Source organism: Nycticebus coucang, chromosome 11, assembly GCF_027406575.1.
Source record: "Nycticebus coucang isolate mNycCou1 chromosome 11, mNycCou1.pri, whole genome shotgun sequence".
Lineage (NCBI taxonomy): Eukaryota > Metazoa > Chordata > Mammalia > Primates > Lorisidae > Nycticebus > Nycticebus coucang.
This window is the reverse complement of record NC_069790.1, coordinates 66400493-66427097: the sequence shown is the minus strand read 5'-3', so window position 1 is coordinate 66427097 and position 26605 is coordinate 66400493. Positions and strand designations below refer to the sequence as shown.

Sequence of the window (26605 nt, the reverse complement as noted above, 5' to 3'; positions counted from 1 at the left end):
TAGTTCTAAAAGTACTTATTTAAAATGTAGCATGGTTTACCTTTCTGGGATCCTTTTCTCTCCATAAGGAATTGTGGCATATTATTACTGCCATTTCCTATGCTTTTCAGATTGATTGCTCTAAAATGATGGAATCATTTCTCATATTGCAAATACAGGGTGGAAATAAAGTTTATGTGCAATTTAAGATAGTTTGACATAGTAAATTACACAAAAACTTTGTGTCCACCCTGTATTTTTCCAAAATTTTATTATAAAAATGTTCACATATACAGAAAAATTGAATTGCACAGCAAGCACCATACAATCATACCAAAATTCTATAATAAACAATTTTCTGTATTTGTTTTATCACAAATCTATACTTTTCTGCCAATCATTTTTTTTTTATTGGTGGTGATTTATTGAGGGTACAAAGAACCAGGTTACATTAATTGCATTTGTTAGAGAATGTCCCTCTTATAATTGTGTCCCACTCCCAAATATTTCTGCCAATCTTTCTAACTTAAAAAAAGAGTTTTCAAGTCAAATGATGATTGTCAGTATGCTTCTCTCCTAAGCACTCTAGCTGAATACAAATACTTTATATTCTCTTTTAATTTAAAAACAACATTAAGAGATAAAAATAATTAACCAAACACATGTCTTACTGTGTCCTGAGTCACTTGGAAGCTGTCACTTTGTCCTTAGAGCTTAGTGCTTATGAGACTAGGGTCTTAGTATTAATCTCCATGACAGGTCAATCTGTTATTTTCTTTTTCTTGAGTACATATTAAACTCTTAATAACACTTAGTCATAGATTAATGTATTTACCTTTTAGGGCTGTCATATTTATAGATATGAATATTTTATTTTATTTTAGATATTTATTTCTAATGAAAGTTACCTCTTCAACAGAATGCAAATTATTAAAACATCTAATATTGCCAGGATGATCTCTGCAATTACCATAAAGAAATAAGTAAGTAGTTCTTGACTTCTCATTAAGTTATGGCACCTAAATAAGTTAAATGCCAAACTCTTGAAAATGAATAATATGAATAAAATGAATATGAATGAATAATATGACTTATACTTAAGCAGTTCCCTTTATTTTTGCAGAGGTGCTTTTAGGTTCCAATTTACCTGTACTTAATCAGTTGTTTTTTGTTTTTTTTTGTATTCTGAAAATTGGTAATTTTATCATCTATTATATATGTATACCTACATATTTATACACACACAGACACCTTAGCTTAGAAATGTTGTATCTAGACAGATTATATGCATAACTAACTTTAACATAACATCTTGTATTATGTCATAAGAGATTTTTAAGATAACAAAGCAATTTCTAATTTTTATATATTTCATAGAATGCTAAACCTTGATTCTAAAAACTTGAAGCAATAATTGGATTTTCCAAAGTATGAACTTCCAAAAATGGCTCTTGAGTAAAATAAGTATCTCTTTAACACCTATGATCTTGACTACATATTAATTCAATATTGAAAAGTTTTAAGATGACATTTCTAACTTATGAGCAAACATCATACCTTTATGTAACGTTTATATTTTCCCCCAAAGTCATCATCTGTAAGTCTATGCAATCAGTGTAGGGGATACACATAAAAAGACACCTATCCAAGATTAAGAAATTTCTTTATAAAAAGTATGAACCTGTTTACCAAAAGAAAGATAAAAACAATCAGCGTCACTGAGAGTAAGAAGAAAATCGCTATGCCATGTAAATACCTTACAGACTACAGACACTGCATGAAAGTATCACAAAAAGTGATGTCTCTAAACAGGCTTTCCTTGGAATAATGATGCCATTAACACTTGGCACTACTGTTCCAAATGGAAGTGTGTTTACATAATGGTTTCCTTTACTCCTTATAAAGACAAACACAGTAGGACACTGTGCAGAGAAGCTGACGCACTTCAGGAATAAATGCCACTTTGAAATACAGAAAGTCTTACTGAAGACTGCCTTCTTAGAGTTTCTAGCTGTGTAAGAAATTCTTTGCATTAACTTCTTTCACCCTTTCCCATTAACTGTCTACCTGCTTTGTTAGCCACATGGCACTCTACTTCATCTCAGCTACTACTGGACTTTTCCTAAGGGATCTCACCCCTTCAGTCTCAAGTTGGCCATCATTTTTTTCCCTACTTAACTTAAACCTTGATATTCACTTATTTTGACATAAATTACACTTTCAGCTAAAAATTTGGAATGATAAGCATATGAATCACCTGAGGGGACTGCTAAAATTGCAATTTCCAGGCTATCATCTCCAAATACTCTATTTCATCAAGTCACAGATGGGTGATCAGGAATCTGGATTAATCATGCAAACATTCCAGGTGGTCAGACTCCATCTAACCACTTTTTATCAGCCACTGATTTTAAAATTGGTTCCCAAATATATAGTGCCAAACTCAAATTTTTCCTCCACACCCTAATTTGTATTTATTTTGTTACCTCATTCCTGTATTCTTATAAAGTTTCCCTACCTTCTTTTCCATTCTCCCTCATTTCCATCCTCTAGCTATATACAAACCAAATTTATACTCTAAAGGTGCTTTGATAAAATTAATTTTGGCAGGCAGTGGGGAGCCACACATCACAGAGATAAACTTTTCAAATTTTCCAAGTTCTCTTCAATCGGGTACAAAACTTTATTTTAGCTTTATCTCTTATTCGTCCTCTAATTTGCAAATGAAACATTGTCTTCTCCTCTCTTCCTCATCATGTTGTTAACCCCCCCCCCCCCCGTTTGTTATGGATGAGAAGGTAAGCAGCTTGAGGCGGCTGCGAAGCTAATCACTTTGAGAGCCGGGCGCAGCATGCAGGTGCCCTATCCTTTCCCTGAGACCGGCCTGCAGATGGTGGGATTTCAGCAATGTGGTGTGATTGCAGGAAGGAAGCAGGAAAGACAGAAGGAAGTGAAGGAAGAAAAACACAATGACCAACTAGTGCTCAAGAAACACAAGCCATAATTTACCCGCTGACTATTCCAGAATTATCACACCCATCACATCTCTCCCCAGACCATGTAACATATGGATCAAAACTTGAAGTAAGTGTTATTTTATCGAGTTGTATACAATAATATTAAAAATAATTTACAGCTCAATTCTCTGAAGAACTTTGACAAAACTGAGTTTTCAAGCCTGAAAGCACAATGCCAAACTACTTACTGACTTGATAAAAACAAAAATATAAGATGTTAGATAAATATAAGGGAGTAAATACTGTATCTTTTACCACTGAGGTGTAAAAGAAGCTGATACGGTTAAATGATGAATGTATAATCTGAGTGGCAGAGATTGCTATTAGCATAAATGTGCAATTATAGGAGTGGGAAGATAGTGGGCCGGATTAAGATAAAGAGAAGAGAGAGATAAACAGATAAATTAGATCTTAAGCAGATGAATGAGTAAAATAGAAATTACAAATAACACGAGAAAGAGAGAGAGAGAGAAAGAGAGAGAGTGAGAAACTCTGATTGAGAGTTCCATTCTGGAAAAAAAGATCAGCCAGAAAACAGTTGCAGGAAAACGGGGTGAGGCAGCTGTGCTTGCGTGCTCCACTCTTGGCATGTACAGACAGGCATCATCTCTCTAATGAGGACCTCAGGGAACAAGAAGACATCATAGCAGCACTGGAAGTAATAGGACCCTCCTAGATAGGACTGGTGGGACTGCACCTGGCGTTTAGACCTCGGGAACTCATTATCCAGAAGGTGCAGAGAAGCTGGAAGGAGTTCAGAGACACGACGGAAGAACAATTAAGATGAAGAGAAAAATAATTTATGATGAAAAATTAAAGCACTGAACAAGTACAACTTGGCTGAGCAACAAGTTGACGGGCAAGGAATCTACCTGCAAACAAGCAAAATATGTAAATACTCTGGAGGAAAAAAAATGTTCTTTAACCTAGTACCAGGAGAGGTTTATGGAGAATAATTGCAATAAGCCAGAAATGAGGCAGCTCTAAAAGTCGGAAGAGAAGTATAAAAATGCAAGTGATCAATTTTCGCACAAGATATGGAGAAAGGTGCTGTCATGGGAACTAGATAACACTGGTCTGGCTGAGACTATGACTAACGCACAAGCAACTTGACCACACAGATGTCACCACAGTGCTGGGACACAATAAGGGGATCTGGGAACACAGAATTCAAACAGTGTCTGAAAGCAGTAAAATGTTAGCTTCTTCCTCCGTATTTTGTTCACATAATAGTCTTTATTAAGTAATGACTTGAAATGGTAAATTAACACAGTTAGTTTCCAGAAGGAAACTAAATAAGATGGGATAATAGGTCCCTTAAACATGGTTTCCAGTGGAAACGTGTTCACTGCGTTGGCTTGCAAATTAGTATTTTTCAGTATTAAATGTAAATGAATCACTTATATAGTTTGAAATGGGAGTAAATATTAAACCTTGAACACATCATCCCTTGGGAAGGAAGCCAGCCATTCTTAGGGGACTTCCACCACAGTGACACCTGCTACCACGTGTACACAGAGGCCAATCTGTGCTTTCTCTGTGAGTCACTCATCCCCTCACAGGAAGAAACTGAACTCCCACACAGGGATTAACTTGGTTCACCAAAACAGACATACTACATACCTGTCTCATAACCTCACATGTTCACAGTTGTACACAAAAATATTATTTGATTAAAACCCAAAGAGTAGATTTTAACATTTTCAAAACATCTCCTATGTATGAATAATAGTAAATGTTGGATATATACAATTCTCAATCTAGTCAGATTTCCATTTGGGTTCATTTTAATGTTTACCTGCTTGACACCCTTTCATCTCTGTGCTGATAGGGCCCAGAGAGTCATAATCTGTACCTGTTTTGTAACCGTTTCCAATTTGTAAGGCACATGTGTGCTTTTTATCTTATTTGAAGAGATTCAAATCATTTATCCTCCATTTTACAAAGCTGAGAAGCGGAGGGTTACTGATAAACCAAAGTCAAGTAAACCAAAGTCAAGTAAACATCCTGTGTCTGTCCAGCGGCCATTTCATTGCATCCTCCTTCTTACGTGCCTCGTACACTAATTCACAGCACCAAAAGAGGGAACACCGTAGTAGCTATTGTACAAAACCATATCCTCATAAAAGCACAATTAGCATAAAAGAAGAATGGAAGAAGCCGGTAAAAATAGATCAGGTGAAAAACAAAAAGAACAAAACTTAGTTGTTTTCATTTTCAGAGTGTGCAGCCCTTTTTTCTCTCAGAGTGACCTGTGTTCTCACAGAATGACACATCATAATTGATTAAAATACAACTCTTGCCATAATGGAAAAAGACAGAGGAAGTTGCAGGTAGCCGTAAGCATTCAGAACAAAGGGGCCCCTGATGGCGCAGTGGGTGGGGCAGTGAATGGAAAGAAAAACGTGGCAGAGGCGTGCTAGGAGGGTGGTGGGGAAACCTGTGGAAGAATGTTAGGAAAGCGTGGAAGCTCTGTCAAGTTTCCAGAGACTGAAAAACCAGCCCATGTGCAAAGGGAAACCTGGCAGCGTCTTCCCGAGTGCACCAAGGAGCAATCTGTAGAACAGAAGATTCCAGTAACGGAGAGGAAATACACTCAGCAGAGGCAAACATCACCTTGGAACTGAGTGAAAGGAAAATAACATTTTTAATGTTAAGACTCCTTGGAAGACCCAAGTAAAGGAACTGAGTCAGCGACTGAATGTCATAGGGCAGAGGTTCAGCGGCTGTCATCCTCCAAAAGGGTGAGCTAAGGACCAGGACACAGAAGGATGCTGCGTGGAAGATGAAGAACAGGACAGGGAAAAGCAGTGTATTCTGAAATAGTAATTTACATGTTAACAGAAGGGGGAATGAAAAGAAAAATAAGTAAAAACACAAAAGAAATACACTGAAATCTAAAACAGAGCGAGAGAACAGAAAGGGAAAAAGAAGAAAAAGCAGCCTTTGAAAGCGACTCTCTGAGAGAGTGAGCTAATGCTTGTGGCGCAGCTGAGATTTTAAGCTCAGGAATCAAACTGCCCATTTCCACGGTCCATCTTCATCACTCACTAGGAGGGAACTTGGGAAAAGTATTTAAGCTCTCCATGCCTCAGTTTCCTCACCTGTGAAAATCAGAATAGGATATCGTCCACCACGCAATAAAAAAAGAGAATTCAGTAAGAAAATCCTTATAAAGCAAAGAATAGGGTACTTATCAAAAAGTGAACAGTAAAACGTGAAGTTAAATTTCCAAAGTCAGGAGAGAATTTTAAACACTTTAAAGATCAGAAATGCAGTCCGAAAAAAAGGCTACCACAATAAGCATAATAGGGAAATAAGAACCAAGTGTCCAACAGAAAGGATGAAAGGAGAGTGACAAAAGATTAGATTATTTAAAGATGCCTATTTTAAAAGTAATGAATAAAATGAGATGTCATTTAAAATTTATCTGAAGCAATTTACTATGAAAAATGTAAATTTGTGGAAAATGGGCAAAGAAGACCCTTATTTCTGAAAGACCCAATTCGGAAATCCAGCTTCAATCATTCAAAGAGGCTCCCCTCTTCTCATCCCCAGAATCGCCTTCAACTTGCCAAGTGTTTCAATCCTGATTCAAGTAAATAACTGAGCATTTTATGTCTGAATGCCTTTTCAAAAATAGGAACGTAATTTCTGCCAATTTTTCAAATATAAATTGAATTCAGCTAAAGTCACAGGCTCCCATTCTCATAAGAAAGGCTTAAACTTTCACCATAAATTATAAATATTTATTTTGTAAATGGAACAAACAATAACATTAATAATAGCCAAGGCTTTTTGGGTGCTTACTATGAAGTAAACACTACACATCTCATTTCAGACTTGTTCAGGTAGGTATTCTTTTAAATCTCAATTAGCTTGTGACAAAACTGATACTCAGAGAAGTTAAGCTAGTATTTTAGGTCTTAGCATCAGTCAGCAGCAGAGCATGGATTTGAATGAAAGTCTATTTGAGCAAACGTATTGCCATCTGGAAGTCTTCCCTGCGTAATAACTTGAACTGAACCACTGCAACATATCATATGATGACTCTTCATCCTAGATTTAAACTAGTTATTTAAAGTAGTTGTCTTTTTTATTAACCTGAACCTATATCCATATGTATCTCTCCATATACTCCTTTATATATGGAAATATAAATATAGGCATCGTACGTGTGTCTTGAAACGTTTATAAATGTAGGTACCTAATTTATCAAAAGCCGAGTAGATAAAGAGAAATTCTCGACAATATATCTTTACAAAATTAATCATTTTTTGGAAAAAAAAATAATTTTTTCTATTCTTGGTTCTCATAGTCTGAGCATCCCTCTAAGCTGCAATTTGTTTTTCATTGTTAAAGATGCATGGAGTTTTTCATACAGCACAGCCTCTAAATACAAGCCAATTACTTCATCTGGTGCTGATGTGAAGAAAGTGACTTGATGCAATATAGAAGGAAAGCTTTTAGCATTGTACTGTATTGAAAGGCCTATTTATGGAAAGACCGAATGTGAGCTCCACACATGGTGCCTGACTACTGTACAATTATCTTAGGAATTATTTCAGGATGTTTCAGGATAATTTTGACAGTATAAAGTTTTAATTTTAAATATTGGCTTTAGAATTTAGGATCTATATATGATTTACCTCCGTTGTATTTGTGGCTGGTGAACCAAACAAGGTGTTTTACTCAAGATAATAAGAATGCACTTAGAGAAATAGAGTATAAATACAAAGAAGTATAATTTAGTCATAATGTAAGTGTTGTACAAGAGGCATAAAATATAAATTAAATAGAAAAATATTTCTTGTCTAAGATGGGAGGGAAATGGAGTAGAATCAAAGAAAGTTTCGTAGTAGAGATGGCATTTAAGCTGGAATTTGAGACTGGGCAATGTTTCAAGAGACACCTGGTTATGATAATCAAGGTCTAAGATGCAAGTTTGGTTACAGCCCAAGCATGACAAGGTAAGATGTTTACACTGGATTCTGCTATCATTTGTAACAGGGAGTGGATGACAACAATAGTGTCCAAACAGGGCAGCTGCTTTCTTAGGGATCATGTTATCAGGAGAAAACCATTCCTTACCCACACTGGTTTCATCCTCTGTGATTTTTCAATAGCTAGACACAAGTGTACCAATTTTTTAAAAGTCCACAATATATTTTGTTAAACTCATTTCAGTTTATTCCCTTAAACAAAGAAGGGTGTTAACTATTTCTGACCCCTCCCATATAAAATAGGAGCAAGGGGCAGCGCCTGTGGCTCAGTGGGTAAGGCGCAGGCCCCATATACGGAGGGTGGCGGTTTCAAACCCGGCCCCGGCCAAACTTCAACAAAAAAAATAGCCGGGCGTTGTGGCGGGCGCCTGTAGTCCCAGCTACTCAGGAGACTGAGGCAGGAGAATCTCCTAAGCCCAGGAGTTGGAGGTTGCTGTGAGCTGTGTGACGCCACTGCACTCTACTGAGGGTGATAAAGTGAGACTTTGCTCTACAAAAATAAAATAAAACAGGAGCAAATATGTGGTGTAAAGAGTCTCCACTTCTGAAAATAAGATTTGGTAAAGAAAAAATCATATAACTTAAACACTACAAACTATTTTCAAAACATCAATCTTTTACAAAAATACTTGGAGAAGTTGCCAAAATCAAGAAATAAAGGAAAATGTGGATTATTTTACATACTTTACAAGGAGATATGGTATTCCTTACAAAATTATACAAGTATATAACCAAGTAATAATATGCTTCCACATTTTTTAATCAACAGATGAATAAAAGAAAAAAATGGTTAATGACATGAGCAGGTTTTATAACCATGAAGATCTAATTTTCTTACATGGCATTGTTATTACTTTTATTTACTATTGTATTTTGTATACCTTACATACATATATACCTTTATATTTTGTATACCTTACATACATACATATATAGTACATGTTCATACACACATACGTATATGTGTATTTTTGTCTTGATTAAATTATACATTTATCTATAAGACCCCAATCTTGCCAAATAAAATGTTCTATCCACAATAAAGGTTTTAATATAAATGATGCTAACTTTGTTGGAGCTTATGAGAAAATGAAGACAGGAATATGAGTTAGAAGACTACTAAAATAGTTCAGGCAGAAGATCATGAAGTTTTGAATCATAGTGTTGGCAGTCATGATGGAAAGGAGGAAAATTTTAAGAAAACTTGCTGAACTAACTGGAAATAAAGAGACAAGGAAATAATCATAGTAGCTGATATTTATGAGGAATTACTAAGGACCAGGCATTATTCTAAGCTGTGAACACATATTAACTCAATCCCTACAGTGATCTATTCATTTAATAAATTCTCCTATTACTTCATTTGACAGATATTGAAACTAAGGCATGAAAAGATAAAACAATCTGGTAGGCCACAGCAGGTGGATCACTTGAAATCAGGAGTTCAAACGAAGACCAGCTTGAGCAAGAGCAAGACCCTGTCACTGTTTAAAATAGAAAACTTAGCCAGGTCTCATGGTACACACCTGTCATCCCAGTAGTAGGGAGTCTGACACAGGAGGAATGCTTGAGCCCAAGGGTTTGAAGTTGCAGTGAGCAGTAACAGCACTGCACTCCAACCTGGGGGACAGAGTGAGACTTTGCCTCAAAGAAAAATAAAAAGAGCTACAACAAGTTGTTCTAGGTTACAAGCTTGTTTGTGACAGAATCAAGATAGAAACCAAGGTTGGCTATGTTCACCACATCGGTTCTTATCGCATTAGAGATGACTGATGTGTAAAGTTCAGATTACTAGTTGTGATGACACAAATAGAAGAAAAATTAAAACCCTGTTTTATTTTGGATGTTTTATGTTGGAGGGAGTGGAAGAATATAAAGTACATAGTATATTAGTACAGAAGGAGATAATGGATTACGGCTAATGCAAGTATTCATATATTTAGAACCATTCACATATTCATCGACTGATGATTTGTGGGCAGTAAATGTGAATGTGAATTGCCAAATTCGTCAAAATTTAGCCAAAACAATGATCTGAAATAAACAAAAATAAATTTGCCTTAAGAAATACCAACTGGAAAGGGTGGCTTGTTTTCATCAGACGCAGGTGAATGGAAACCCACTTGAAGGTTGTAAAGTCTAAGCAGCATTATGTCAAGAGAGCAGATGTTACAATAGGCTGAAAATTTTTGCTTGAAATGCCTGATCTTAAATTCTTGTGTGGACATGTAAAGAAGGGAGTATAAGAGTCTCTAAATTATGGAAAATGTTCAGGGTAAAGATATTCTGATAGAGGTATTTGAAGGAAAGAAAAGAGAGAACTAGAAAGATAATGGGTATATTATTATAAATTTTCGCCTTTGAATGATATAATTTTCTGTGAAGTTGATACTATTACTGGAGATTCATTTGTTTACATTTTAGTAAGATTGTGATTTCCCCCCTAAAATTCCCTTGGTATATTACGACACCACACAAATATCTTTAGGAAGCATTATAAGCATTAAAGGGCTACCTGCACACAGATACTATAAAATCAAAAGACAGATATGTTTATGAAAAGAGGGAGTGTTTTCACATCAACTCACCAGTCTTTAAAAAAAGTTCATCTAAAACTTGGGGAATTATTATTCCAGGAAATATGGAATTTCCCTCTACAGGAAAATATTCACAACTGAAAGATATAATGCAATAAATAAATGTGTGATTAAAAGAAAAATAAAACTGCACATCTGCTTCCTGGTGGAATTATGATGACTACGCTGGGAAATGTTTCTTTTGGTTTCTATTATTAAAGATGATCACATCAAGAAAGCATGATATTGCATTAAGATGTTATCTTTTTCTTTGTTCACACCCAGATGATGATAAATGAAAGTGGCAACTTTTTAGATAAGTCTGGACCCCACAGACAAAGGGCTATAAACAGAACACCAGTAGCTTCATTTTATTCTATTTAAGAGGTAGTTTCTCTTAATCTATTCTAATAGCATAAGTATTTTTAAAGAGGATATAAATTTTGAACTAAAGTTTGAACTATTATTGAATGGTTTTACAAAATTTTATACTTTTCTTTTTTTTTCAATTTTTTGTAGAGTGCCTTGGCATCATAGGTCACAGCAACCTCCAACTCCTGGGCGTAGGCAATTCTCTTGCCTCAGCCTCCCGAGTAGCTGGGACTACAGGCGCCCGCCACAATGCCTGGCTATTTTATTCCTTTCTTATAGTAGTGTACTAGCAGAATTATATTAATCAACCTCAATTCTTATTTTTATTTTAAACAACGTTATAGCAAAGGGACCACTATAACAAAGCCGACATAGTGTACCTCCTACTTCATCATATTTGGGGACAGGAAGATGCAGTCAGACCTTAGTCCCAAGAAAGCTACATCATTTTTACAGAACTCAGAACAAGTTATACAAGCAACAGTGAAGAGAAACTACCTCTTAAATTTGCATCAATATTTACATGTGATCTTTTTTCTTTCATTTTAAAATAGCTCAGTGAGCATCAAAACTCTCTTTTTATAAATAAGCCCATGAGTGTAAGCTGTCTTCAGAACAATCCTGTCCCTGATTTGTACTTCTTGAATCATGAAGTTACAGTAAAATTAATAGAAAACAGCAAAATAAGTCAAAGGTTACTCAAATAAGACAAATAAAGCAAATCATCAACTTCGTACTATAAAGCTCTCTGGAGGAATCTTTCTGAATGTCCTAAGTCAGTGAGAGCACCACAATGGCATTTCACAAACACTCACCCCACCCCCAAATCATCCATTTAACACTCGCCTATTGAGGATATTCTGTGTACTTAGCAGCATCATAGTGATAAAATAGTGATCAAGACAAACATGTTCCTGTCCTACTAGAATTCACATTAAAATGGAGAACAGAACCTCCTCTGAGGAAGACAAACAAATGGCTAACCAAGATTTGAAAAAATTCTTATCATGCCTGGTCATCAGAAAAAGTCAAACCAAAACAACCCTGAGATATCACCTAACCCAGTGAGAATGGTCCAAATCACAAAGTCCCAAAGTTGCAAATGCTGGCATGGATGTGGAGAGGGGAACACTTTTACTCTGTTGATGGGATTGAAAACTATTACAACCTCTTTGGAAAGAAGTATGGAGAAGTCTCAAAGAACTCCAACTAGACCTCCCCTTTGATCCTGCAATCCTATTACTAGGCATCTACCCAAAAGAAATAAAATCATTCTATCATAAAGACATTTGCACTAGATTGTTTATAGCAGCTCAATTTATAATCACAAAATGTGGAAACGGTCTAAATGTTCACCACCCCAGGAATGAATTAACAAGCTGTGGTATATGTATCATAGAATACTATTCAGCTATTAAAGAAAGATGAAGATTTTACATCTTAGTTTTAACCTGGATGGAGTTGAAATATATTCTTCTTAGTAAAGTACCACAAGAATTGAAGAGAAAGAATCCAACGTACTCAATACTAATATGAAGCCAGTAGATGATCTAATACACTTCCACCTAAGAGAAAAACACGATTCTATTCAAGGTCGGGGCTGGGGAACAAGGGGGTGAGGAGCGAAGAGGAGGATGGGGATGGGTGTGCTACCACTTAATGGGCACAACCTTAGGGTATATGGGACACCCTTTAGGGGCAGGACAAAAACACATGGAAAATATAATTAATAAATCAATAAATAAAATAAAATGGATAACACATTAGAAAACAGGTGATTTCAAGGGATGAGTGTTAAATCTCAGGCAGAAGCATTTGAGTCTATGTGTACTCATATTCTTTATTATAATTATGCTACTTTAAAGAAGATAACAGGGTTTCTTTCTTTAGCTCCAATACTTTGATTCTAATAAAAATTTAAAACATTTATTTAATAACTTACCAAAACTTTATGACTACCTGATATTTATCATATAGCATGTTAAATCTATTATATAAACTATACCCTATACATAATATATAGTATATGCAATCATTTATGTATAGTATATGAAGCCATGTATATGAAATATAATTATATATAACATTAGCACATTATATGATAGGCATAGATGTGTACATGCACATATGAACATTTAATGAATAAATAGATAAATAGAAACGTCATAGTATTAATAAACAGAGAAGGAAGAATGGAAGGTGGTAATTAGAGAAGGAATTCACATCCACTCATCCTCAGTCCTCTCTGTAAAATTAAGAATTACACTGCACAGTTTCTCAGGGTTTTTTTTTTATTATGACATACTATGAGTCCAAGAGACAAACTAGACATACATTACTTCATTATGATCATTATTTTCTTAATTGGAGGAATTTCCAAATAGATATTCTAGACTGGCAGTTTGTCAGGCTTATCTTTTTATTATTTCCAAGGCTAGAATTAAACAAACCAAAGAAGGAAACAAATGGAATACTCCAGGTACCAGTTCCGTTAAAAAGTTTTAACAAAATACGCCTTGCTGGAGGAGTCCCAAAATCCTGTATTACATGTGCACTAATTCAACAAATTTAGACTATAAAATTGAAGTTTAGAAACATTGTTTTTTGAACAGTACCAGATGCCTGCTACTTTCAGACAGTACTTTTTGCTCTTAACTTTATTTTCAATGAAAATAATCTAAAGCCAAATGAGCTGATAGTAAGGAGGCAAAATAGAGTACCACGACATTTTCCTCACTTTTTAGCTAAAATATTCATCCTTACATTTAATATGCTTAAAAAAAAATAAAACCTAGCCATCTAAGAGATTCCTTTAATTGACTAAGGCATAATAATTCTAAGTCTTCCCAATGCTATCTAAAATTGAAAAAAAAAAGTGTTCATGTATCTATTTTATTATTTCCTGAAATGAAATAGTATTTTGCTAATGCTACATATGACTCAAGATCTTAGTTTCAGCTTCCAAAATTCTAGTTAGAGTTCATTTTTTTCACTTGAAATTACCAATCAACAAGTACTCATTGACACACTATGTGTCAAACAAAACGAATACATGATATGGGACATAAGTCTACCTTACAAAACTGATTGTTTGGCTATGTGGAGATAAAGTTTCCACATAAAATGCTTCAAAATTAAAATTATTTATTTTACAGTGTGAATGTGTGATTGTGACTTTCACAAGAAGACTAAATTCAGTATATGTGTTCAGATTGACATCCTGAGATAGAAGATGATACGTATTTGAATTGGCTTTTGAAAGACAGAATACTAAGAGATTTTTGAAAAGAAAGAGAAAAGGAAGGAACTCCATTTAGGATAAATAGTAGGAGTGATGCTGGAACCTAAATATTAAACATATATGACAACAAAATATGTATTCACCATTTTATTTTACAAACTAAACATTTAGTGAGATTATCATTATCTTCTAGTTCTACTTCTATGATGTATTTCTGAAAGTTGTCTTTACAATCTCTACATCCTCTATATTTAAAAACTATTTCAGCAATGTGAAAGTCATCTTCCTTTTACAGGAAAATGATGACAAGATATTCTATATGCTGCTAAAATCAAATATGACCTCAGACCTTACATTATGTGGGAAGATACTACTTTTCCCTTATGAATTCTGCAAACAATATATAGTCATTTCAAAAAGTATAATACCAGTAAGAGAGTTTGAAAGTTAACACATCTTTATTTTGAGAGGAATATAAAACAACTCTGTGTCAGGCTCAGTGCATAGTTCCCATTATAGTAATAATAATTGAAATAAACAGTAGGGCAAAATCATGAAATATGCAAATTTCAGGCAATAAAGGTCTCATACATTAATCATAAATTATTTCATATAATTTCTCTGGTAACCTTTTCTATTCTTCTTACTATTGTATTAGCCTGGCTCTCATCACATCTTTGAAAATGTTCTCTTAATTGGTCTCCTTGAAATCATTTGTCTAGATTCATATTTCTAAGACACTAATTATTGTGTTACTTCATAGTTCAAAAACTTTCAGTGGCTCCCTATCACCTATGGAATAAAATCCACATTCCATAACCATAATTTCAAATCTCTGCAACTACCCTGTTTTCCCGAAAATAAGACCTACTTATAGGAAAGATAAGACAGACGTCCCCTGAAAATAAGACCTAGCTCATCTTTGGGAGCACACCTTAAAATAATTATTTTCGGGGAAACAGGGTATTAGAACTAGCATAATAGATATAGTAGTAAGAAGAAATGGAAACACTGACATTGATTTATCAATGACACTGATATCAGACACTGGGACAGATTGTATATTCTCATTTAAAATTCACATATGTTTTGGACGTGAAACTGTTGTTTAATGCAATCTCAATGTACAAATTCACTAGGGCTGAATTTTCTCAAATAATAAATAGAATAATTGTGGCTATGACTCCAAAAAGTGCACCCCCCCCACCAAAATGTAGTAGAAACACATGTATTCAAACAATAGAAGGTAGCCCATGGAGAGATTATAATAAGAGCTTAAACTGCCTGGTAAGGGGGTGATCAGTTGCCATAGACCCACTTGGGTCTACGTGGAAAAATACCAAGACTGAGGGAGAGGTGTGTGCAAACAATTTATGCATATTTCCAATTTAAATAATAACTGAAATGAAGAATTTGAATGGATCAGTGAGGAAAGTCTGTAGACAGAAAAAGAGCAGAACCATAGACAAGGAGAACTGAGTGGGAGGCAGAGACAGTAGCTATGACGGGCTGGAGAAGGAGCATCCAGGGACAATCCAGGAATTATGGGGGACCCAAAATAAGAACCCACATGTGGGCCCTAGGATTTTCCCACGTTTCCTACCAGTCTCCAATCCTGGGCTACAGACCTGGAACAAGAATTGTTATCTTGATCAAGCTCAATCTTTTTTAATGACCTAGAACTTCCTGGAAAACAAAACTCATAGGTCTCCTGAATAAAAGTAATCATTTGAAATAAAGGTACATACCCTCTGTAAAATACTCAGAAAAGTAATATTGTTCATCCCTTTTGTTAAAAATTCCATGGAGAGAGATAATTTAAAAATACTTATTCACTAAAATGATAAATTAAAACACAGAACGCATAAGAACGAATTTATTTTTTAAGAGAAGAAAAATAATACAAAAGAAAACAAAACTGCACCTTAATTTAAATTGACTTAATTTAATCTTTAAAAGTATTTCCTCCTCTTTATTTGCTTGTATATTTGTACATACATTCCATAGAGAATATATTTAGAAATGTATATGGACATATATTTTCACACATATATGAAAAAAAGCTTCATTTTCCTCTGAACATGAATGAGTAAAGGAACATTGCATCATATTCCTAAGATGAACATTGCAGAATATTTAGAAATCTCTACATGAGTGTGATTGTTTAGAAAGTATTTTCAATAATCCTTCTGTAGTCTATTTTTAAAGCATTTCATCTCTGCGAGACATGATTTTATAAATTATTATTGATATAAAATATATTGATGAGGATCCATAAACAAAAATGACAATTATGCAAAAGACTATTTTGAAACAGTACTAAGAAAATTCAAAGAGTAATTTCCCATAAAATAACAAGAAGATTATTCAGTTTCACTTCCACTTACTCAGAAGCTGAAGTGACCTTTGAGGTCCACTTCTGGAAAATATCATTGATTAACACACTTGCTACTTCTCTGGAATACTAAGTTGTAGTCCAGAGAACTGCCAAGCAGATGAAGCAGCATAGAACAAAAATAGTTTTTGCATATTGGTTTCCCTGTAGATGCAGAAACTACTCATTTATCTCTGGGCCCTCCCTAAAATTTCTCCTTGAGAGATGAGGGCTTGGCTTCTCTTAGGCAACCAGATTCTATCAGAGCTGCTCGGCAGGCTTCTGCACAGTCCTCTGAAGTACAACATGCAGAGTCAGCACCCAGGGCTCTCTCAGTAGCAAGGCGGCTCGTGTAGGGCAAGGTCAGCTCTGCGGTTCAGAAGACATCCAGTCACTGGGCATGAGACTGTGTTGTGGAGAATGTCTCTGGGACAATCTCCAGATCTTGGAGGGAGTAGATGGTGAATTAGATGAAGGAGACTAAACTAGAACGCTGTGAAACAGCAGAATAGTGAAAGCATTTAACCAAAGGTCCCAAGAGCTATGCCTGGTTAGAGACGTACAGACCAAGGTAGTGATGACACAGGGAGGAAACTGCGGACAGGGAGATGGGAATGGGAGCAAGCCCAACTGGAAGCTAAAAATTACCTATGAATTGGGTTAAAAAGAGAGTAAGAAGGGGAGAGGGTGTGGAACTCATCTGCATTAACTACTGGGGGCTGAAGAAGTGCAGCGAGGGCACATGCGGTGTTACACAGAGAGCAGCACGGTTCTAGGAACTAAGGCTGGGCTTTAGACAGGAGGGCCAAAGCCCTTTATTACTTGTTATTTTGCTTCTGTGACTGGCTGTTTCTTCTGTGATAATTAGTATGAAGGGTTCTGTCTGCTCTGGCTTCTCCCTTACATCACTATAGCCTGGTCTATTGCATCATGTCCTCAAATTATTACTCTTTAACATACTTCCGTGAAAAAAATAAGGTGGTGGTGATAATTAATCGATCCTATAATACCATTCTCTTTTCCAAGTATGTCCTCAAAGTAGGCTGCCAAAGGACTGCTTTTGAATGAGGTGACTGGAACTGAGCAGATAAGGAATAAGGCAGACGAGGTGCAGTAGCATGAGAGGCAGATGGAGTGGGAATCTGTCTACAGGCAACATGCATACCCTGCGTAAGACAACCAAAGGTAACAAACAGCTACCATATTGTGCCCAGTCGCACTCGGTTTGCCTGTATTAATTTGCTCCTCACAATAATTTTATGAGGTCAGTACTTTCAGGAACTCCAATTAAACGATGAGAAACGAAATGTAGAAAGGTCACCTAATTTGTCCACATCGCTAGGGGCTGGCAAAGCTGACCCACGCTGCCTGCTTTACTGGCCAGTAGTCTAAACCACTGCACCACATTCACTTATATGCTTGAAAGCCCCAATTCAAAGTTATACTAGTCAGAGGCTCTAAAACTTTCAGGTACCAAAGTCAATAACCTTCTTCATATCTAAAGTATTGAGCAATCAGGATTAATCTCAGATAATGAGCCAGGGTTTGTGTGGTGTGGTGAATACCTGGGAGCTAAGAGAGAAGTCAGGGGTGGAGATAATACTCTGGGCATAATCTCCAAAGGGATAAAATATAATGCAATGAAAGGAAGATGGTGGCATAATTGAAAATAGCCTGTTCAGAGAAAAGACCAAGACTATGAAGAGGACTTTTATTTCTTTGTATTTAATATCACAAGAAGTTTTGATTGGACCCATGATAATAATGAATTCTTTTCTAATTATGTACATTAAGGTATCAATCACGTTTTTTCACCTGTCTTTCTTCAGTGACTCCTATTAACAACCAGCACATCTCAGGCACTCAGTAAACACTTCTTGAATTAAAGAAAAGAAGAAAGAGGAATTAGAAATAAGAGGACTTCAAGAACGTGAATATGTGTGAAATATACGTGTGAGTAAGCTTCGTGAGTAAGGGATATGTACGTTCCTGCTCTGTGATGAATGATTTGTCACAAAACGGAAAAACCAATACTGGATTCTGAATAGATTCATTTCAACTCAAGTATTAGAAACTGTGTATTTACTGTGCACAGGACTTGGTGCTGTGCGACAGGTGTATGTAGAAAGATACTGAAGTATCAACCATTTGGTCTTTATCCTTGAGAAACTTGGTATTTTTTTACTGGAAGAAGTGAGAGAGAGGATAATAGTTATTGAGGAACAGAAGAGATCTTATGAACAATGGGTAGGTCTCTTGAATGAAAAGCACTTTTCCAGACAAAGTTTAGTGGGTATCTGTGGGGGTGGTAAGGGTGGAGGCAGTAAAAGACATAAAATGATTCCAAGTGAAAGGAGAAATGATCACAGCCTGAAAGCGCCCCACACGGAAAGAACACAGCAAAATTACAGGCTCATGTGCCTGGTCCATGTAGTTGATGCTGGTTGTTTCAGTTTATTGATTGGGAAACTTACAAGACTTTTTACTTTGGTCATCCTAATACACTACCTACTTAAAACACACACATTTTAATGCTGTTCGGGAATAGTAACCATAGAAAAAAAGGAGAAAACTCTTCATTTCTGATTCATGGACCTAATTAAGGGTTACACATATACAAGCAAATGATTGTTGGCTTCATGGAGATGATGATTGTGTGACTGCTACGTACCAGCAGAAACCAGACCTGAGCATGATTGTTATTTTTAATAACCTTTGAGTGAATGTTCAGAGGTTTTGAAATGATTATTTACTGTACCCGATTAACTATTGAAAAATGAATCAAAATGCGATTTCCTGAAATATGAAAAAACCCATGTGAAATACGAAAAAGAAGATTTCTAAACAATCGGCATCCAGAGACCTTGGGTAGTGTTTGGTGAAGGTCCTGTAATATCTCAGCCCGAGCTCTCGAAGGTTTACTGAGTACACATGTGTGAGCCGAGCATTCCTTCTCTATGCACATTATTCCTGCCAAAAACCTGCCCTTTCTAAAACCCCAACAATGATCATAGCTATGTTTTTTGCCAAACCTCATCATAGCGATGTCTAAGACAACAACCCCCACAGCTCTGTGAGATGTGAATCAAGCCAAAGAAAGGGAAACGCTATTGGCTCATCTGTGCACCCAGCAAAGATACTTTCTAACAGCTACTTCACAGGTGATAAAAGCAGGAACACTTCAAAAGTTGCCGTAAGTCCTTCATTTGTATTGATTTCCCATTTTAAAATTATAAATGACTCATCTCATTCTCTTCCATCATGCTGGCACTTTTGTGGACAGAATAGTTTGGCTACTGCTATCATTCATCAAACCACTTGGGAAACAACATTCCCTGATTAGATTCTGGATTGGAAATGTATAAAACATGAAGAAACAAGACAGATGGAAGTGTGGCCAAAGATTAATTTTGAATTGCAAAATACGTCAAGTGTCAAATTAATAAATACATTAATTAATTGCACAATTATTTAAAGCATTTGTCCTATGATACCCAAAGTTGAACTCAAAATTGCTATGATTTGAAATGATTATTTTCATTTACAAAGAATTTTTTTTAAAAACAGTACTTATTATGATTAAGTATTCACAACCCATCATTACTTGAAAATATATTAAGGAGAAGTTAAAATATAAAGATCAGTAACAAGATAGTCTATGGATAAAGGTCAATGGCATAGATACCTATTACTCAAACTATGTATGCATTTTAAAAGTTTCAGTCAGAATATTCTATTGCTTAATTTGTCTATTTTGTTGAGCTAAATTATCATAGGCAAGGTCGCTTAAAATTTGTTTTTATTTATTTTATGTACAATAATTAAAACCCTAGATTTAACAGTCCAATGAAAATGTAAAACATATTAATCATATTGATTTGAGTGTTTTCAGCCACTTCCATTGTTTCAGGAAATACAATGGGATATTACCAAAAAAACAATTCCTTAGTCACACATTCTGGGATCAGGTTCCATGACTTTTCCCAAACAAGTTCTTCAAATGTGCTTTTTATGCTATGACTCATACAAACTAAAAACAGAGGGGAAAAAGAAAAAACCCAACATGCCTTCATATTCAGCAACTGTTTTAAAAGAACACACAAATTCAGCAGAAACTATTGTTAACTGTAAAGCAGAAAGTCGGGTCATTATTAGATAATTATAAGTATGAGGTAATTAACAATTAAGAATGAGATATTGGCATATATAAAAGCTTAGATAGAGAACAGAAAACGACAAGACTTTTGGTCCAACTGAAAAGAAAACTTTCTGAAAGACAGTAAAACTTATTTTTTTAATGTAGCAATTTGGAACACAAAAAAGAGAAGGAATAATTTGTGATGTGATATGTATATGTGTGTGTGTACACAGTGTGTGTGTTTGTGTGTTTGTGTGTGTGTATATGCACAAAACAGAGACAGAGGGAAGGAGAGAAAATTGACATTTACAGATACATATATACAGTCGTGCCCAAATAATGACATTCTAGTGAACTACAAACTGCACATATGATGGTAGTTCAAAAGATTATAATACGATACTCTTACTGTACTTTTTTTATATTTAGATAAGTTTAGATTTACAAATATTTACCATTATGTAATAATTGCCTACAGTATTCAGTACAGTAACATGTCCAACTTTTTAGCCTAGAACAATAGTCTGTATAATATAGCCTTGGTATGCAGTGGGCTGTACCATCTAAGTTTGTGCAATTACACTCTATGATGATTGCACAATGATAGAATCATCTAATGACCCTTTTCTCAGAACATAGTCCCATTGATAATGGACCCATGACTATTTGGTGCGTGTATTTATACACTTATATATGTACACATATACATATATACTGTATATAAAAAATAAGAGGTAGAAAGTAAGATGGTAATCATACATGCTGGCCCCAATACATTGCCTGAAACATATCTAAGTCTCAGCTTCTAGGAGTTTTGGGGGGAGGTAGAGGTCCCCAGGATCTAACTTAATATTCAAAATCATCAAAATATAAATATTATACATGTAACATTTGTTGGAGTATAATCTTTAAAGTACTTGATGTAATAGATCATTTTTAAGATTCAAAGAAGGAAAAATAGAACAGATAGTCCTACAGTCTTTTTGGCAAGAATTTTAGAAACTCAACATTATCTAAAAGTGAAGACATAAGGCACTGATAATGGATATTCTCAATATCATTAAAATAGCAAAGACAAAAAAAAAGCTTGCTTTTTAAAAAATATTTAAGATTGACAGCATGTTACTATTAATAATGCATAGTTTTCTTGGCATGAGAGCTTAAAATAATGATGATCTGGAAATTTTTACTAAATCAAATATTCCATATTATTTGAAAAATAAGTAATTGTGAGAACAGCTAATTCATAGTATTTGTTTATTATTATAGGATCTATTATATTTATTGTATGTATAGTGAAAATCATTGCTACAATTTTTTTAAACCTACAAAAAGTACACTCCATTTAAACAAGAAAGCTCAAACTATGGAGTATGAACTTCTACAAAGCTAGTATTTAGTATGGGAAGTAAACTGAGAATTCTGAGAGTTCCAAATACCTATCTGTGCATTTGCTTTCTTTAGGGTTTTGCTGCTTGTTTTTGTGTTTTTTAAGGGAGAGTCTTCCTCTGTCACCCTGGGTGGAGTACAGTGGTGTCATCATAGCTCAGTGCAATCTTTTTTTTTTTTTTTTGTAGCAACAGAGTCTCACTTTATGGCCCTCGGTAGAGTGCCGTGGCGTCACACAGCTCACAGCAACCTCCAACTCCTGGGCTTAAGCGATTCTCTTGCCTAAGCCTCCCGAGTAGCTGGAACTACAGGTGCCCGCCACAACCCCCAGCTATTTTTTTTTTTTTGGTTGCAGTTCAGCCAGGGCCAGGTTTGAACCCGCCACCCTCGTTATATGGGGCCGGCGCCTTACATACTGAGCCACAGGCGCCGCCCAGCTCATTGCAATCTTAAACTCCTGGGCTCAAGCTATCCTCTTTTTTTTTTTTTTTTTTTTTTGAGACAGAGTCTCACTAGGTCGCCCTGGGTAGAGTGTCATGGCGTCACAGCTCACAGCAACCTCAGACTCTTGAGCTTAAGTGATTCTCTTGCCTCAGCCTCCAAAGTATCTGGGACAACAGGCACCCACCACAACATCTGGCTATTTTTTTTTGTTGTCAGCCCTGGTGTATGTGGCTGGCACCCTACCCACTGAGCAACAGGTGCTGAGCCACGAAGTAATCCTCTTGATTCAGCCTCCCAAGTAGTTGAGACTACAGACCTGAGCCAATGAGGCCTGGCTAACTCGTATTTTCAGTAGATATGGGGTTTTGTTCTCGCTCAGGCTGGTTTGGACTCCTGAACTCAAGCAGTCCTCCTGCCTCTGCCTTCCAGAGTGCCAGAATTATAGGCACCACACCCTCCCCTCAAATCCTATCTTTGAAATAAAGTATGATATTTCAAAACTCCTTTATATTGGAATTGTATCCATTTTCCAAGAGACCATGTTTTTTCCTTAGAAAGCACTTCTTTCTTCCATACAGCAATCACTCAGATATGAGAAGCAAAATATTATCTGAAATCAATATCAGCAAACACGAAAACCCCTGAATGCCTAAATTTAACACATCTGGTCTTTATGATAAGAATGAAACCCAAAAAATAGTAAAAGCTTAACTCTAATTTTATACATGTAATCAAAGAAAGTTAGATTATTTGGACATAATTTGAGATTTTTCCAGGGTTAGGCATGGGGCTAACTGTCAGTAATATATATGGGAGAAAAAAGGTTTCTATGGGAACACTTGAGCAACTTAAAAGGATGGATCTTTTGATGAGTAAAGATTGGACACTGTTTTTAACTAGTTCGTACATGCCGACATCAAATGTATACTGTTTGTCTCTTTACTAAAGCAAATCTAGATAACATATCTACCAATTTTATTAGTCTCACTTTTCCTATATAAGACACTTGAATTAACATACATTTAACTTGGTTATTTAGGTACCAGTTAGGTAAGGTCATTTCTAGAACAATTGTGATATCATAATCCTTAATAACTGTTTAGAATATGCAGAAGATTGATGAAAGAGGTGGCTTAGTCTGTTCAGTGCTCTTAAAACAGAATTTCTGAGACTAGGTAATTTATGATCAACAGAAATGTTTGGGCTCACGTTTCTTGAGCTGCAGCATCCAAGACCGAGGGGGCAGCATCTTTCAGGAGCCTCTTGCTGCCTCAACCCATAGAGGAAAAGTGAGAGTGAGGGAAAGAGAAAAGTGGGCTGAACTCATCTTATTACAAGGAACTCACTTCTTCATTAATTAATTCATGAGGGCAGAGCCCCAGGGCTTCATTACCTTTTAATAGCCTCCTCCTCTCAACAATATTACAGCAGGGATTAAGTTGTCACCATGTGTTTGTTGGGAAACACATTCGAACCTTAAAATTCTGTTTTGGCCTTCGAAACTTATGTCCTTTTCACATACAAAATATATTCATTCTATCACAATAGCTCCAGAAGTTTCAACTCATTCCAGCATCCACTCAAAAGTCCAAAATTCAAAGTGTCATCTGAATCATATATGGGTAAAATACAAGGCAAGATGCACCCTGAGGCAAATTCTTCAGCCATGAGCCTATTGAATAGAACAAATTACTCGCTTCCAAATGATAACTGTGAAACAGACATAGGCTAGACAGTCCCCCTTCAAAAGGAAAGAATAAGAACAAAGAAGGAGGAAAATGGTCCCAAATAAGTCTAAAACCCAAAAAAATGAACATAATCAAATCTTCAGTCTCCAACCTAATCTTCCTTGACCCCATATCCTTTCATCTGGACACACTAAAGTTGGAGGTGGGCCCCCAAGGCCTCAGGCACACCCACCCCCATGGCTAGACTCAGCCCACATGATTCTCAGGGATGGAAGTCTCAGGCCTGCAGCTCTCCCAGGCTGGGGCTACAGGATGGTAGTCTACACTTCTGTGCTCTGAGGGGATAGAGTGCTCTGCCCCAGGGCTCGGTAGTAGATCCCATCCCCTAGGGAGGGCTTTTCCAATGGCTTCACCTCTGATACAACTTCTGCCTGGGTCCCAGGCTATCTGACACATCCTTTGAAATTTAGGTGGAAAAAGCCACATTTCCACAGTTCTTGCAATAGGTTCAATACTGTTACCTAAGACATTGGTCACTGCCAACGTTTATGGACACTGACAAAGTTTATGGCTCATACCTTCCAGATCTATAGGTTGAGCTGCACCTGGGTCCCCTTGAGCCATGGCAGTGCTAACAGAGGAGCACTATGCTGGAATGCAGACAGCAGAGACTTGAGGCAGTCCTGGCCAAGGCGCCCCAAGATTCCAACAATAATCAACAGATATTTATTGGCTCACAGTTCTGGAGGCTGGAAAGTACAAGATCCAGGGTTTAGTATCTGGTGATGGCCATCTGGCTGCTTCATCCCATACTGGAAGGGCTAAGAGAAGGCAAGAGAGAGAGAAAACAGGGCCAAAATTGTCCTGCTGTAAGGAAGTCAGTCCTGTGAGAATGACATTCATTCATTCATGAGGGTAGAGCCCTCATCTGTCCTTATTCCTCACCCCCAACACTGCTATAACAAGGGGAGACACATTTAAACCACAGCAAGAGAAAACAATGATATGCAAAATTAATCAATATAGGAACAATAGACACTCATATGACAGTGGAGTAATAATTTCACCTTCATTTATCTATGTCACTTTATTTTCCATGAAAGTAAATACAACTATATTTATTTTAATATAAATATTAAATATAGTTGGAATTTGATAGTTCCAACTGTTTGCATATTGTATCAACATTCTCCTTAGAAATAAGTATATTTCATTATCACTTAAATTTCAAGATAATTTCAAAAGTAGTGCAGTTATTTATTAAGTTATCTCTTGGTTATGGTTAATTTCTCTTTTGCTTTATCATTTTTTCTAGTTATCATTTAGGCATTTGAAGTTAAGTTGAATTAATATGAACATACATAATATAGACACCATAATTCAATCCTTCTAAAAAATATAAAAAACAATACCTTTTTGTAGCTTTTTTACAAGGTATTTTTTGAAATTGTATATTTATTATTGTTACCTTTATTATTGATATACATACACACATATTATAAGACACATGCGATATTTTGACATAGACATATAATGCATAATAATCAAAGCATAGTTGAGTTTCCATCACTTTAAGTATTTATCATTTCTTTGTGTTAGGAGCATTCCAATTTCATTGTTTTCATTATTTTAATACATACAATAACATGCTATTGATTACAGTCACCTGGTATGACTATCATATACTAGATATTGTTCATTCTAACTACAATTTTGAATACATTCTCTAACAACATTTTCAGCCCCTCTCCCCGCTACCCTTCCTAGCTGTGGTAACCATCATTCTACTATCTTTATGAGATCAATTGTTTTAAGTTCTAGCTCCTCTTATATTGAGATCATAAAATTTTTGTCTTTCTGTGTTTCACTTAATGTAATGTTCTCCAGCTGCACCCAATTTGTTGCAAATGATGGGATTTTGTTCTTTTTATGGCTGGATAATATTCCTTTTTGTGTATGTACATTATCTTTATTCCATCCTTTTATGGACATTTTTTTTTTTTTTTTTTGTAGAGACAGAGTCTCACTGTACCGCCCTCGGGTAGAGTGCCGTGGCGTCACACGGCTCACAGCAACCTCTAACTCTCGGGCTTACGCGATTCTCTTGCCTCAGCCTCCCGAGCAGCTGGGACTACAGGCGCCCGCCACAACGCCCGGCTATTTTTTTTTTTGTTGCAGTTTGGCCGGGGCCGGGTTTGAACCCACCACCCTCGGCATATGGGGCCGGCGCCCTACTCACTGAGCCACAGGCGCCGCCCCTTTTATGGACATTTTGATTGATTCCAGATCTTGGCTATTGTTAAGAATGCTGCAATAAACGTAGGAGTCCAGATACATCTTCGCTATGCTGATTTCCTTTCTTTTAGATAGAAACCTAATAGTGG

The 26605-nt window shown here is 36.0% G+C and overlaps 1 protein-coding gene across 2 annotated transcripts in view; it reads right to left on the bottom strand.

Moving 5' to 3' along the window:
- The window catches only part of SEMA3D (semaphorin 3D), a 206112-nt gene that overhangs the window by 174428 nt on the left and 5079 nt on the right, over positions 1–26605 (bottom strand). The window lies entirely within an intron of this gene.